Source organism: Pogona vitticeps, chromosome 3, assembly GCF_051106095.1.
Source record: "Pogona vitticeps strain Pit_001003342236 chromosome 3, PviZW2.1, whole genome shotgun sequence".
Lineage (NCBI taxonomy): Eukaryota > Metazoa > Chordata > Lepidosauria > Squamata > Agamidae > Pogona > Pogona vitticeps.
Genome location: NC_135785.1, coordinates 150,583,119 through 150,598,009, shown reverse-complemented (window position 1 = coordinate 150,598,009; position 14,891 = coordinate 150,583,119).

Sequence of the window (14,891 nt, the reverse complement as noted above, 5' to 3'; positions counted from 1 at the left end):
CTTTACACATGGACATCACCAGATGGGCAATACCAAAATCAAATTGATTATATTCTCTGCAGCCAAAGATGGAGAGGCTCTATACAGTCGGCAAAAACAAGACTTGGAGCTGGTTGTGGCCCTAATCAGCAGCTTCTTATAACAAAACTCAAGCTTAAACTGAAGAATGTAGGAAAACCTACTGAGCTAGTCAGGTGTAATCTAAACCAAATCCCTTATGAATACACAGTGGAATAGAAGAACAGATTTATGGAACTCGATTTGGTGGACAGAGTGCCTGAAGAACTACGGATGGAGGCTCATACCATTGTACAGGAGGCAGCAACAAAAACCATCCTAAAGAAAAGGAAATGCAAGAAAGCAAAGTGGCTGTCCAATGAGGTCTTACAAACAGCAGAGAAGAGAAGGGAAATAAAATGCAAGGGAGATAGGGAAAGTTAGAGAAAATTGTATGCAGACTTCCAAAGAATAGCAAGGAGAGACAAGAGGGCCTTCTTAAATGAACAATGCAAATATGTAGAGGAAAATAATAGAAAGGGAAAAACCAGAGATCTGTTCAAGAACATTGGAGATATTAAAGGAACATTTTGTGCAAAGATTGACATGATAAGGGACAAAAATGGGAGGGACCTAACAGAAGCAGAAGATATCAAGAAAAGGTGGCAAGAATACACAGAGGAATTATATCAGAAAGATTTGGATATCCCGGACAACCCAGATAAAGTGTTTGCTGACCTTGAGCCAGACATCCTGGAGAGTGAAGTCAAGTGGCCGTTAGAAAGCATGGCTAACAACAAGGCCAGTGGGGTTGATGGCATCCCAGTTGAACTATTTTAAATCTTAAAAGATAACACCATTAAGGTGCTACACTCAATATGCCAGTAAGTTTGGAAAACTCAGAAGTGGCCAGAGGACAGGAAAAGATCAATCTACAACCCAATCCCAAAGAAGAACAGTGCCAAAGAATGCTCCAACTACCATACAATTGCACTCATTTCACACGCTAGCAAAGTTATGCTCAAAATCCTCCAAGGTAGGCTTCAGCAGTATGTGGACTGAGAACTCCCAGAAGTACAAGTTGAATTTTGAAGGGGCAGAGAAACTAGAGACCAAATTGCTAACATGTGCTGGATTATGGAGAAAGCCAGAGAGTTCTGGTAAAACATCTACTTCTGCTTCATTGACTACGCAAAAGACTTTGACTGTGTGGACCACAGCAAACTATGGCAAGTCCTTAAAGAAATGGGAGTGCCTGACCACCTTATCTACCTCCTGAGAAATCTCTATGTGGGACAGGAAGCAACTGTTAGAACTGGATATGGAACAACTGATTGGTTCAAAATTGGGAAAGGAGTACGACAAGGCTTTAGGTTGTCACCCGGCTTATTTAACTTATATGCAGAATAGATCATGCAAAAGGCTGGACTGGAGGAATCCCAAGCTGGAATTAAGATTGCCAGAAGAAATATCAACAACCTCCAATATGCAGATGATACCACTCTGATGGCAGAAAGTGAGGAGGAATTAAAAAACCTCTTAATGAGGGTGAAAGAGGAGAGTGCCAAAAATGGTCTGAAGCTCATCATCAAAAAAAAAAAAACTAAGATCATGGCCACTGGTCCCATCACCTCATGGCAAATAGAAGGGGACGATATGGAGGCAGTGACAGATTTTACTTTCTTGAGCTCCATGATCATTGCAGATGGTGACAGCAGCCACAAAATTAAAAGATGCTGCTTCCTGGGAGGAAAGCAATGACAGACCTAGACAGCATCTTAAAAAGCAGAGACATCACCTTGCCAACAAAAGTATGCATTGTCAAGGCTATCATTTTTCCTGTAGTGATGTATGGAAGTGAGAACTGGACCATAAAGAAAGCTGACCACCGAATAATTGATGCTTTTGAATTGTGGTGCTGGAGGAGGCTCTTGAGAGTCCCCTGGACTGCAAGGAGAACAAACCCATCTATTCTGAAGGAAATCAACTCTGAGTGCTCACTGGAAGGATAGATCCTGAAGCTGAGGCTCCAATACTTTGGTCATCTCATGAAAATAGAAGACTCCCTGGAAAAGCCCCTGATGTTAGGAAAGTGTGAAGGAAAGAGAAGGCGATGACAGAGGATGAGATGGCTGGACAGTGTCACTGAAGCTACCAACATGAATTTGATCCAACTCTGAGAGGCAGTGGAAGACAGGAGGGCCTGGTGTGCTCTGGTCCATGGGTCAAGAAGAGTCAGACACAACTAAATGACTAAACAACAACAGTGACTGGTAGAGGCACATGGGATCACATATTTTGATGGGTAATTGTGATGGGCAGCCTCATACAGTCAGCATGGAGAAGCTGATTGGCTGGAGCTGAGCCAATCACAATACACTAGGTGGGGTCAAGGGAAGAAAAAAGGAGTCTGAGAGGAAGAGTTTTCAGTTGAGAGTTAACAGTCAGAGAGTGCTGGAGGCAGGTTGATACCCAGCATAGTAGTGTGGGTTTCTGAAAGAGGATTGTATATCATTGCTGCATTGTTAAGAAAGAAATTTTAGTACTTTTACCCTACGCTACACTAGAAAACGAGTTTATTAGAAAATTGTTGTTCATATGTGTGACAATATGCTCACATACGAGTATATATCTAGAGTACTGATAGAATGAATTTAGCAAAAAAATAATAATAACTTAGTTGCTCAAAAGGAGATTTGAGTGTAAAGATGGAAACCATAGTAACAAAGTAGTTAATAGCATTTCAAGCTATTAAAGCAAGCAAGCTTTCCCCCATGCTGTGGGATGAGGGTAGTGTTTGAAATAAAGTTTTACTTGATTAGAGAACTTCAGAAACATGTCACAGTTCCATTACTCTCAATGAAGGATGTGTTTTGTGACAACTATTAGAAAGGCTGGAGGGGGAGATGAAATGTGGAGAAAGTCTTCCACTTGAAAAAATGGTGACTTTTTTCAAACAAGTTCAACCCAGTTGATGTAGGTTTAGATCAAATATGAAAATAAAGGTCTCTGTTCCTGCCTCTCCTGTCCAGTTTTTCTCCCACTGGAAAGGTATCAAACAACAAAACAAGTTATCTTTGAAAGCGAGTCAGAGGATGAAAACTGGTAGCAGAAGGAAGCCCAGCTGTTTATCCCAGACATCCCATATGGGGCCTCCATATCATCAGGGTAAGGCAATCATCATGCACCTCATAAGGCAGCCAGTATCTTATTAATTCATATAATAATTGAGTTGGAAGGGGTCTATAAAGCTATTGAGTTAAGTAGTAGCAATCTGCCATGGTAAATTATACAGTCAACTTGCACATGTATAAATTTCTCCATGCTGCTGAGGACCTTGATAAGACTTTGTCTGTGCCTGCATGGAATATTCTACTCACATTCAGGGGATTATGGTTGGATGACTCCTTCAGGCCTCTCTGTTCATTGTAGGCAGAAGGTTTTAAGAATGAGACAAAGTATACCCCTTGCCTCTAAATGTGTACAGCCCTGATGAGTTGAAGGAAAGGCCTGAACATGACTAAAATGTGCCTTGACCCTTCACAAGTAATAAAGAAGAGGTTGAACCTTCAGGAAGAGAGCATTTAGTCCTCTGAAACCCATATCTCTCTAATCCCAGAGCAGCCTAATGACAATCTACTGTTGTACACTCAGAATGGGTTTGATTAGGAACAACGCTAACAACTAAATCTTTCAGAAGGTACTAGAAATGGCAAGGACATTAGCTGTCCTGGATCTTGTCCTAACAGAGAAGAGCTGATCAGTGAGACAGAAATCCTGAGAAATTTAAGTGAAAACGGTCTTGTAATTGATTATAGTGAGAAAATCGAAAACTGAGGATCGTGTAATGAGAACTCTGGACTTTAGAAATGCTAATTTCAAAAATTTTTAGGTCATATCCTGTGGTAAGGAACATTCAAACTGAAGAGAGTCCATGGTGGAAGGGTACTTCTTAAATGTGAGGTACTGAAGGAATAATCATAAGCAATTCAGGGAGAGTTCAGTGAGCTGAGAATGTTTAGCATGGAGAAAAGAAGACTGAGAAGCACTATCATAGCCATCTTTAAATACTAGAAGGACTCTCCATGAAAAATGGAGCAAGTTTGTTTTCTGTAGCCTTAGAAGGTAAAACCCAAAGTAATGGATTCAAACTAAGAGAAAGAGGGTTTTACCTAAACCACAGGAAGAACTTCTTGACAGTAAAAATCTGCTCAATAGTAGAATGTTCTGCCTTGAAGGGTGGTGAAGGTTCTTCATTAGAGGTTTTTAAACACAATTTAGTTGTCTGTTGCCTAACTACTAGTGATACTTTAGTGGCAGAGGTCCTGCTTTGGAAGGGTGTTGGACTTGATGAATGTTCGAGTCTCTTCCACCACTATATTTCTTGGATTTTCTGATTCTAGGAATGTCAATCCTCTGTTGTCTTGTTCTAATATACAAGGACAAGGGGATTTCTTGGTTAAATATATTACAACCGGACAAATGGACAAAAGAATGGAAAGCTAAGCAAGGAGATGGAAGACCACTGATAAAATTTGAGGAAATAATGGGGGGGGGGAAGAGAAATTCAAAGCCAATGAGAATAGAATGGGTACTATAAGTGTAATATACAAGATGTTCAAACAGGCAGATCGTAAAACAATAGCTTTAAAAGAAGTATAGCAAGAAGATTTAGCTAAGGAAATCAAGAGGGAAGATTAGAATAGAATGTGGAATAGGAGGATAATGAAACATATGTTGATAAGGTTTAAAGAAAGTTGTTATAAAGTTGCATGGAGATGGTACTCAACACCTGTGAAAATGACTTTATCAAATGAAACAGAATCATCTTTATGCTGGGGATGTAAAAAAAGGAAAAAGGGACATACTAACATATGTGGTGGTCTGAAAAGAGAACAAAGAAGTGGTTTTTATAGATATAAATATAGATATAAATGACATACTGGGAAGGGATGTTCAAATATCTTCAATGATACAACTGTTGAATATGGTTAGCAATAACTAATTAAGTTGGGAAGAAAAAGAACTAATTTTTATTGTGACTGTGACAAGGTCAATTATTGCAAAGAATTGGAAATACAATGGTCAACTTAACATAGAAGATTTGTATAAAGAAATGTGGAATATGACTATCAATGATTTAACTTGTGAGTTTAAAATAAGAAAAGGAATATCGAGCACTAATGATTTTACAGACATGGAAATAATTTTTGTTACATGTATTTGAGAAAGGTTTCATCCCTGGTGAAATGGGACAATTACACAACAAATAAAAATAAGCAAGTAAATAATAATATAAAATGGCAGGTGGATAGAAGAACAGTTCAGAGTAGTGAAGGGAGCATATATATATAGAAGTGAGTGGTTATTTTTCTCCTTTGGAATGTTAATGCTCTGTTGTCTTGTCCTGATATACTGTACAAGGACAAGCAGCTATAACATTATTCTCTTTGCTGGTGAGAATGGCAGAGAATACACTGGCCCAACAGCTACTTTCTTTCAGAATTCAACACAGTGAATTAGGCCCTGGTCACACAAGGGAAATGTTTTCTAGTTCTTCTGATGCTTTCCATACCTCTGTACTGAATCATGGTAATGTGGTTTATATCCCAGGATGAATGTCCTAAGAACTTTTAGCAGTACCAATTTATTTCCTCCTATTAATCATTATGGTAAGCTACACTGTGGTACCAGTTTATTTTCTCTCTTGCTTCAAGTGGCAATTTAGCCCCTTGATAGATAGATAGATAGATAGATAGATAGATAGATAGATAGATAGATAGATAGATAGATAGATAGATAGATAGATAGATAGATAGATAGATAGATAGATAGATAGATAGATAGATAGATAGATAGATAGATAGATAGATAGATAGATAGATAGATAGATAGATAGATAGATAACGATATCAGAAATGTCTCCCTCTAAGATGTGTGACTGCACAAATGCACTTGACTCTGCCCCCCTCCACACAGCTTACCTCCTCCCCCATTCACCCACAGCTATCATTTCCAGCCCTTTTTGTTCCCATCACAATGGAATCCCACGTGGAGGGGTGGGCTCACACCTGGGGGATGGAAATTAGAGGGAACATTGATTGAGAAGTAGTTTTAGTTTAAGAAAGTGTTTCTCTTTTGCACTGGCTGCTCCTGCAGAAATGCATTGCACAGAATGAACTTGGGATATTCACGTAGCAGTACTGGCAATCACCCCCATGGGTGACATTGGCATACCAAGATTTCAATGTATCTTCCCATAAAATAAAATAAAATAAAAATACTCTCCAGTAATGTAATTGCAGCAGCCCTCACCCCCCCGTGACATATTTTCACCTATGTATTGAAGTATTGGGCACAATTTTTTTTAAAAATAATGTGTGCGCTGCAGTAATGGTGGTCACTTTCCTGGCTTCAGTTCTGAAAAGAAGCGGGGCAGGTTGTGCACACAGGCAATCCTGGTAAGGAATGCACCAGTAGGTACAAAATTAGACAACCTTCCAGGCAATGGGGAAATATTCCCCAGTTGCACTGCTAGCTGGGAAAATGCCTCAATCTTGACAATGAATCATGTGACCAGGAAAAAAAATACTGATACAACTGGTGGATAATGACAAAACATTTCCCTTATGTGAATAGGACCTTGGTTATATGGATCTTCCATAACAATCAACCACCTTTTCTGTGCTTGCTCTATGTATGTGCACATCTGAAATACATGTGCACATGCACACACACACAAAGAGAGAGAACACTGGAGACATTTTGCATACTTTACAGAGATTTTGTTGGAGGGAAGTGCTATTTACCTTGCTGTTGGTTGGAAGAAAGAAATCTCTTGTGAATTTAAAAATCATTGTCAAGGTGTCCCATTAAACTGAATCAGCTTAAATGAATGAAAACAAAGAATTTAGTAAGTATACTTATGGCAAGCCCTACATGCACTTTGATGAAAAATCTTTCTTTCTTTCTTTCTTTCTTTCTTTCTTTCTTTCTTTCTTTCTTTCTTTCTTTCTTTCTTTCTTTCTTTCTTTCTTTCTTTCTTTCTTTCTTAGCATTATATTGGTCACTATGTAGAGGGAAACACATTACTCCTCCCAGTCTTTGATTATCTTATTAGAAATGTCTTAACATGGTTTTGTTATGAAAGGTCACAGATTCCAAAAATCAGGCCTTGCTCCCATTGATACTGGATGGTTAGAAGAACCTTCAGAAGTTTTAGAGAAGGGTAAGTAGCAACTTTGGGATTCCCCAAGGAAGAGCTTGTGGTTGCTTAGCACATGTGGGAATGTGAAGATAAATGGCATTAAACAATTCAAAGCCCTCATGAGACTTTGCTTCTTTGTTGCATTAATGCCCCTTAAATTTGATTTAACAAGTAAAGGTATTGAATTCCCAGAAGCATTGAGAATTTTCAAAAATAATAAACTTCAGACGTTTTGCTGATTTGTTCGCCCCCCTTTTTTTCCATTCCTGAAATACTGACAACAGAGTTTGTGTTAGAAATGATGACAGGCCATAAGCTAGTGCACTATTAAAATAGGAAGGCTTTTAAAAAGCATGCTGTTTTGCTTTAGCAGGCTGAGGAGAAAAGGTTCTGCAATTTATTGCAGGCTTGCAAAGTTTATGACACAATGAGTTCTAAATACTGCAATCTTCTTTTCATGAATACTAAATTACAAAAACATTACTGTTTGCAGACTGTCGTGCCCGGCTCTAATGAAAGCTATCCTGATATAAATTGCATTTTATCAGTGTTAATCAAGGATCATCATATTTGATTACAAGCTCTTTTTTTCCTGTTCATCTCCAGCTTTTTTTTCTCTCAGTCAACACCGATGTTTGCTTACATTCCAAATGCAAGACCATACTGCTTCAGATTTACAACAGCATACCAAGTCTTGTATTTGCTGAAGTTTTGGTGATTTGAATTGAAATGTGCATAAATACTGATGGGTGTGCATTCATTTACATGATTGTATGGGAAATATGTACAAGATGACAGCAAGAATGAGGGATTTCCTCATATTTTCCAATCAGTATGCATACTCCCCAACCAGCAACAAGGAAAACTGCAAGGCAGGGGAAACTTCTGAGACTGAAATGTCAGCTGTGGGAATGCCCTTATGTGTGGTGGCTGGATTGACATATACCTTTGTCCTCTTGGGGTTCACTCTTTCTCACCCTCCTCTACAAATGAAAAGTGGGAATGAAAGTAATCTGGATCCCAGGATGCAACGCCAGCTAGAAGATCTAGCTGGTATGGTGACAGAAGTGTCTGTGGCATCAGGGAGATAGACATACAGTACCTATGGTATTGAGCTGTAGCCATGCCTTCAACATTATCTAGTCCATGCAGGATTGGGTGGAGATCCAACTCAGCACCTGAAACCAGCTCCTCACCCACAGGAAATGTAGGACAATGTGACTTGGAAAAATGGGGTAAATACTTGTGAGTGAAAGCTTGGGAAGTTGGACACTTCATGTTTTGGTTATGTTCTGCTGCATTATCCTCTGAGTGGTGTGGGCATGCTCCATCAGTTGCAGCTCACAGGCAGAGTTTATGTGTGCATGAGGGGGAGTGTGGCAGATTATATCATACTGCCTCCTACTCAGAAAATTCACTTGCTCTTGGATTTTCCTCCATAATTCACTCTGGAAATGTTAGCATTGCTGCACCCCTGTATATAATAGTGGGGAGGTCTGTCTGCACCAATTTCCCCCTACTCAGTTTCAGAAGGTAAGTATGGGGAGCCCCCGGTGTTCTCTTAGTCAGCCACAGGCATTCCCATTACAAGGATGGGCTGCAGGAACATTGAGTCCGCCTTATCCTTCTATCACCTTCCAGGCTCCTATCTGACTTACCCTGGGAGTGGGGGGTCTGGCTATAGCTTTCAGTGCCAGACACTGGGTACAACTCAGTTCCACTTAAAGTGTTGCCATTTGAAGATTATGCCATGCCCTTGGGGGATCACCTTACTCCAGCCACAAAATAAAAAATCTGGTGAGGCAACTATGTTGGTGTTTTTTGAATTGTTAAATAGAAAAGTAGAGGTGAAGGAGATAGAGAAGGAGGATGACAGGGAGAAAGAAAGGTGTAAGCGTAGGAAACCTGAACGTTCTTGGGCGAATTATCTGCCAGGTTCATTCATTCATTCATTCATTCATTCATTTAATTATTTATTTATTTATTTATTTATTCGTTCGTTCGTTCGTTCGTTCATTTATTTATTTGTTTGTTTGTTTGTTTGTTTGTTTGTTTGTTTATTTATTTATTTATTTATTTATATTTGCTACCACAAATGTAGGCTGGTTGCTGGCCATCTGTGTGTTTGTCTTGCAGGTCCCAGGAGTAGGAGCAGGCAGATGAGGATTTGGCTCGTCAGGCATAGCATCATGTTCTGGGTAGTGTGATATGCCAGCAAATCATCATGGGAGTTCAACTTAGGTTTAAGGGCTTCTGCTTTTATAGAGTGGAAACGCTGAAGAGAAATGCCGTGGAGGGAGTTTAATAGTGTTTTGGACTCTGAAAAGATCATGCCTCCAGATGTCATTGTGATCCATCTTGGTGGTAATGACTTGGGCAGGCAGACGGGCAAATACCTTGATAGCCGAGATTCTGAAGGATTTGCATGAATGGAAGTCAGCACACCCACATATCCAAATTTTGTAGCCCACAATGATTCCCAGGATTGCTCAGAGGGCTGATTGTCCCACTCATGGCCTCAACAAGGCTTGACAGAGCATAAATCGGGAAGTTTGTAGAGTGGTGTGAGCAGAGTTCAGCTCAGTGATTGGCACCCAGAGATTAGCTTGCATTGGCCTGAGCTATTTCGGAGTGATGGGGTACATTTGTCAGATGTGGGTTTGGAAATATTTTTATAAGATCTCCAAAGGGATCTGCAGTTGGAATTGGACATGGCAGGCAGGGGACATAGCTAAGCTAGTGCCTTGCAGTGGCAGGTAGTGTGGAATGAAGATGGGCCGGTGAGTTCCCCATGGAGTGGGGAATAGAGCATCTGAACCCTCAGAGCTGTTGATCATGAGATTACTGTCGGGGGGGGATGACGCACCTCCGGACCAAAGGTCACCAAGAGATAGGAGGCTAGAGGCCCAGGGCTGGTCAAACCAGGCTGGCTGAGGGCACATGGCCATAGGGGCCACACTACCTTGGGGCTGGACACTCACCCATTGTTGGCAAGGAGGGGTCCTATGAGACTTTTGCTAGCAGCATCATTCCACACTACCACAGGCCCCATTTGCTTGGAAGGGCCTGAGAGTCGAAAGTGTTTTGGTTAATAAAGTGTGGTCCTATTTTGATCCCATCTTTGAGTCTTGCCTCATTATTCTGGATTGGGAAGGCAATGGAGTTTACCTCATACAGTGGCCTAGGAGTCTAAAAGCAAAGTGTGCTGCTTATATACCACCTCATAGCACTTAAAGCACTCTCTGGGCAATTTACAAATTAATTATGCAGGCTACAAATTGCTCTGCCTCCCAGCAAACTGGGTACTCATTTTACCGACCTTGGAAGGATAGAAGGCTGAGTCAACCTTGAGCCAGCTGCCTGAGATTGAACCCTGGGTTGTGAGCACAATTTTGGCTGCAGTGCTGCAGTTTAATCACTGTGCCACGAGGCTCCCTAGAGATGATCCTGCACATATATAGGCTCTATATGCAAGCAGGAACTCAGATTTTTCCAGGGTTCTTGCTCATATGTAAGCTTGTGTGCAAACAGCTACCTCCTTTATCCAGACACCTAAATCAACATGTGAAGAAAGTGACAACAGAGGGCAGAAGTAAGGACTGTAAATGTATTGATGAAGAAACTAGATTTTAAAAACTTGTAAAGTGCTAGAGAGAAGGAAACTTTGCAAAGTTTGCGCATCTGGCTAGTGATCGTCAGTTGCCGCAGGTGCCCTGATGAGTAGTAGGTCTTCGTGAGCCTGTCTTTTATTGAATGCAACTGTGTCACATAATAGGAAAAATAAAGACAGATTAAGAAATGTCATGTGTTTTAAAAAAAGTCTACTTTCATTGCATGTATCCTCTAAGCCTTAAGTTCTGAGAAGCAAGAAAAACATCCCTGCAGTTCTTTTTCTTTCTTTTTTTCTTTTTTGCAAAGTTGGAAGGCACATAGTCATCAAGAACCCCGTTTGTGGTGTCATTGTTCCTATAACTACAGGCATTGGAATTCAGTTCTGTTCTCCCAGTTTCTATACTTTTTGGTGTTGATATTTGCAACCCTGGAGGACAGTCACACTCCACTAAGCTGATCTTAGACATTGGATTCAGCTGTACCAATTCTCCTGCATTTATTTCCCAGTTTACAAAAGCTAAACTACCTTTGGCAACTTAGCTTGAGAAAGCAATCTGTGTGCTTCATTGCCTTTCTCCCAGTTGTGTGTTGCATCCTTGAAATGATTGTTTTAAATAAATACATTTAAAGGTTAGAAAGAGAATTCTCTTTCCCAGAAAACTTGTAACTAACAAGGAGAAGGTCTTCTAATAGTAAGAATAGTAAGACAAAGATGGAAAAAGTCACAGCCGTACTAATAGGGTGACCCAATCATTAGGCAGAGTGAGATAGACCAACAACAATAACAGAGTCAAAGTTAGGCAGCCAGGCAGAAAGGCAATACAAGATGGAGGACACCAGGAAGACTTTACATACAAACAGTGCAAACTGGAAAGCATATGACCAAAACATTGCAGTAGATAGAGGCTTTACACTTCTGCGCTTGGAGCCTGAGGTGTTTTAAGTTCATATAACACACACAGAATCATACACACACACAGAGCACATCAAGTTTCCCTTCACCTCACTTATTCCACTTAGTGGCCTATTACTATAATAGCAGAAGATGATCTTTCGCAACTTGTGCTTCCCTTTTAATTATGAACCCACATAGTGCAGCTATGTTATTGTGCAGCACAGCAAATCAACATTCTACAATGGAATTTGTGTACCCCAAACAAAAAATTGCAACTTTGAAACTGGATTTCAGATCACCACTAAATTTGGCACCAATGTAGTATACTCTCTGTTCTTGTTCTGTTAAACAAATGGGGAAGGTTGGGCAAAGGACTTTCCTTCTATGATTTTTTTAAAAATGTAAAACTTTTTTATTCCACCAATGCAGAAACAAGTGGCCTTAGATGCTCCCCTAACCTGGTGGTGGCAGAGCTTAGGTGCCTGTAACATTTCCACCCGTCTTGCCACTATACAATTGTCTGGTTATTAAAAAATAAAAACTCTAAAGATGTTATGTACCTTTTTGAGTTCACTGCCATTTACAAAGTGACACCAAACAAGAGGAAATCCCAGAATATTACTCCCTTTTTTCGTTGGTTAACCACTGTGATTGACAGCTCGCACATCACTCCTGTCCGTCAGGTTAGAGCTCTGGTGTGTGATCCTAAGACAGGACAGGAGGCGTGGAACCAATGGAACTAGGGGAAAATATAGTTTTGGACAGTTAGGGCAGTTGGAGAGTGAGAGAAGAAGAGACAGAGAGATAGAGAGGGATTGAAAGTGTTAAGATAGACAGTTAGGTTAGGATTAGGACAAGGACTTGGAAAGTTGGTGTATTTGAGAATTGAAGGAGTTAAAAGTAATAAGAAATAAAATAAACTGTTGGGATATTGTAACACCGTGATTAAAGTGAATCTATATAAGTAAACATATCTAAAGTCCTGAATGAATAATACAAGACCATCCATAATTTTCTTTATGTGATTTAACTATTAGCATATAAATAAACATAATTATGTTTGACAGAATTGATTCATTATTCATATTTGGTACAGTGAGATGAATACCCTCTGGTGGCAGCATAAAAAGAAAGAAAAGAAAAAGTCATGCCCAAAGGCAAACCTGGGTGTTAGGGAAAACAAACAGGGGAGCTTGAGGTGTGCAACAACCACTTCTTGCCCAAACCCAAAGCAGTTGTCACACTTATTCCTCGACAAGTGAGAATGGATACAGACATATGCTATCTTACACTCATAAACTGGATTTTTTTTGAACATTATCCCCTTACCCCGGAATAAGACATGAGACAATGGTTATGGAATAAACATGGCCATGCTTTATTAAATATTCATATTTCATCTCATGAGGAAAAGGGAGGGTCCTGCTGCACTACCTGCCATGGCATGGGGGCAAGCTATGCTTAAGGTACATGCCCACCATCGAGCCTCTCAATCTTCAAAAGCAGACACACACCCCAGGCCAGCCAAAAATATATCCAAACCTCTATTGGAAAGGTGTACTCCCAAAAAGATGGAGCTTGTCGCTGTGCTGTCAGCAGCTCCCTGGAGAAGGAAAAAGCTGGAACTACCTGGTCTGAGGGTCCTTCAGAAGATGGAAGACTGAAGGGGAGGCTAGGAGAAGTCTCCCTGAAGCAGTTGGTGAGCAACAGAGGAGAAGGAAGCTTGGCAGCAACCTGGTATTTCTTCCATCTGAAGAGATCACCCAAGCATAGATTGGATGCGGGAGCCATCTTGGGCAGTTAAGCTGTGAGTAACCCACCCCCTATAGAAGAAAGAAGAATGAACCGATACTGCATTGAAAACTGACAATAATAAAGTTGAAGCCTTTGTTTAATGAATAGCCCTATAAAGTGGAAAGATAAACTAGAGGGCAAATATTTGGCCAAAAGAAGTGGGAGAAGTGGCTGTCTGCTTACCGGTCTGCTGTCTCAGAAACCGAAACTAACTTTTAGACTGCAGGCTGATCAAGGCTGAATGCTGAGAGACTGAGAGACTGAGAGAAAAGAAAAAAAATATTTTGGAAAAAAATCTCAGGAGGACATAACAAAACTATGGACGGGACTTAAACTTGTTATCAGTAAGGAAAACAGAGTCAATTGTGCTCCCAGATTTCTCAACAGTATAGACAGAGTACTATCAAAACTTTGGAATTGTAAAATATTTCTGGGGTGGGGAAATTTTGGAAGAACCCTTCCCCCGAGGCTACAGCTGTAAAGGGCTATATTATATACTAGAAGAGATATATTGTCATTGAGAGTGGACTGTGGAACTGGGAAAACCAGGACTGGAGTTGCTGATTACATTTCTGGATTAATGGAAGGATCATATGGTGGATTATAAGGACATCTACTGGAGGAAAAGCTGAAGTATAACCTCAACACACCTCCTATATTGCCTAAGGACCAAGTTGGATTACAAATATGGATTACAAATATATCTGATTTGATATGTGGAAAGCCTTTTGGGATTTTGGAACATTGCACTGAGGATGGAACTGTACAAATATTGAGGTGGGAAAGCCTGAGAGTTTTCCTAGCTCTGATTATGTGGAATGTTGTTTGGGATTGTAGCGAACAGTCCTGCCCTCAGCTGTCCGTCACAGTGGAACAGTAAAGAAAGAGCCAATGAGTGGATGGAAGGCGGAGCTAAGCAGGGAGGGGGCTGGGTATAAAGGCAGTTGTATGGAGTCTGAGAGAGAGATTCTGGTACAGAGAGACAGTGTGAAAATCAAAAGTAAACTAAGAGGGAGTTAGAAATCTGTAAGAATGCTGAATAGAACAGAGGGTTAATAGAGTGTTAAAGTTAAAGTAGAATTGATTCAAATACAAGTGATTAGTAACCTGTGATTTACCTATTGAATATTAATCATATATTATCTTCCCTGATCTAATAAATGACTTAAGTTTTAAAAGCGCACATGTCTCCTTGATTGAATGGTGTTTACGCAATAATATCTGGTGGCAGCAAAGAAAGAAGAGGAGCGAGAACCTTGTAAAGACCTGGAGGATTAGAGGCTTCAGAGGAAATCACCACAGGGATTCTGGAACATCGTATTGAGGTTGGAACTGTACAAATATTGAGGTCTGAATTCCTGTGATTGTTGTTAGCTTGGACTTTCT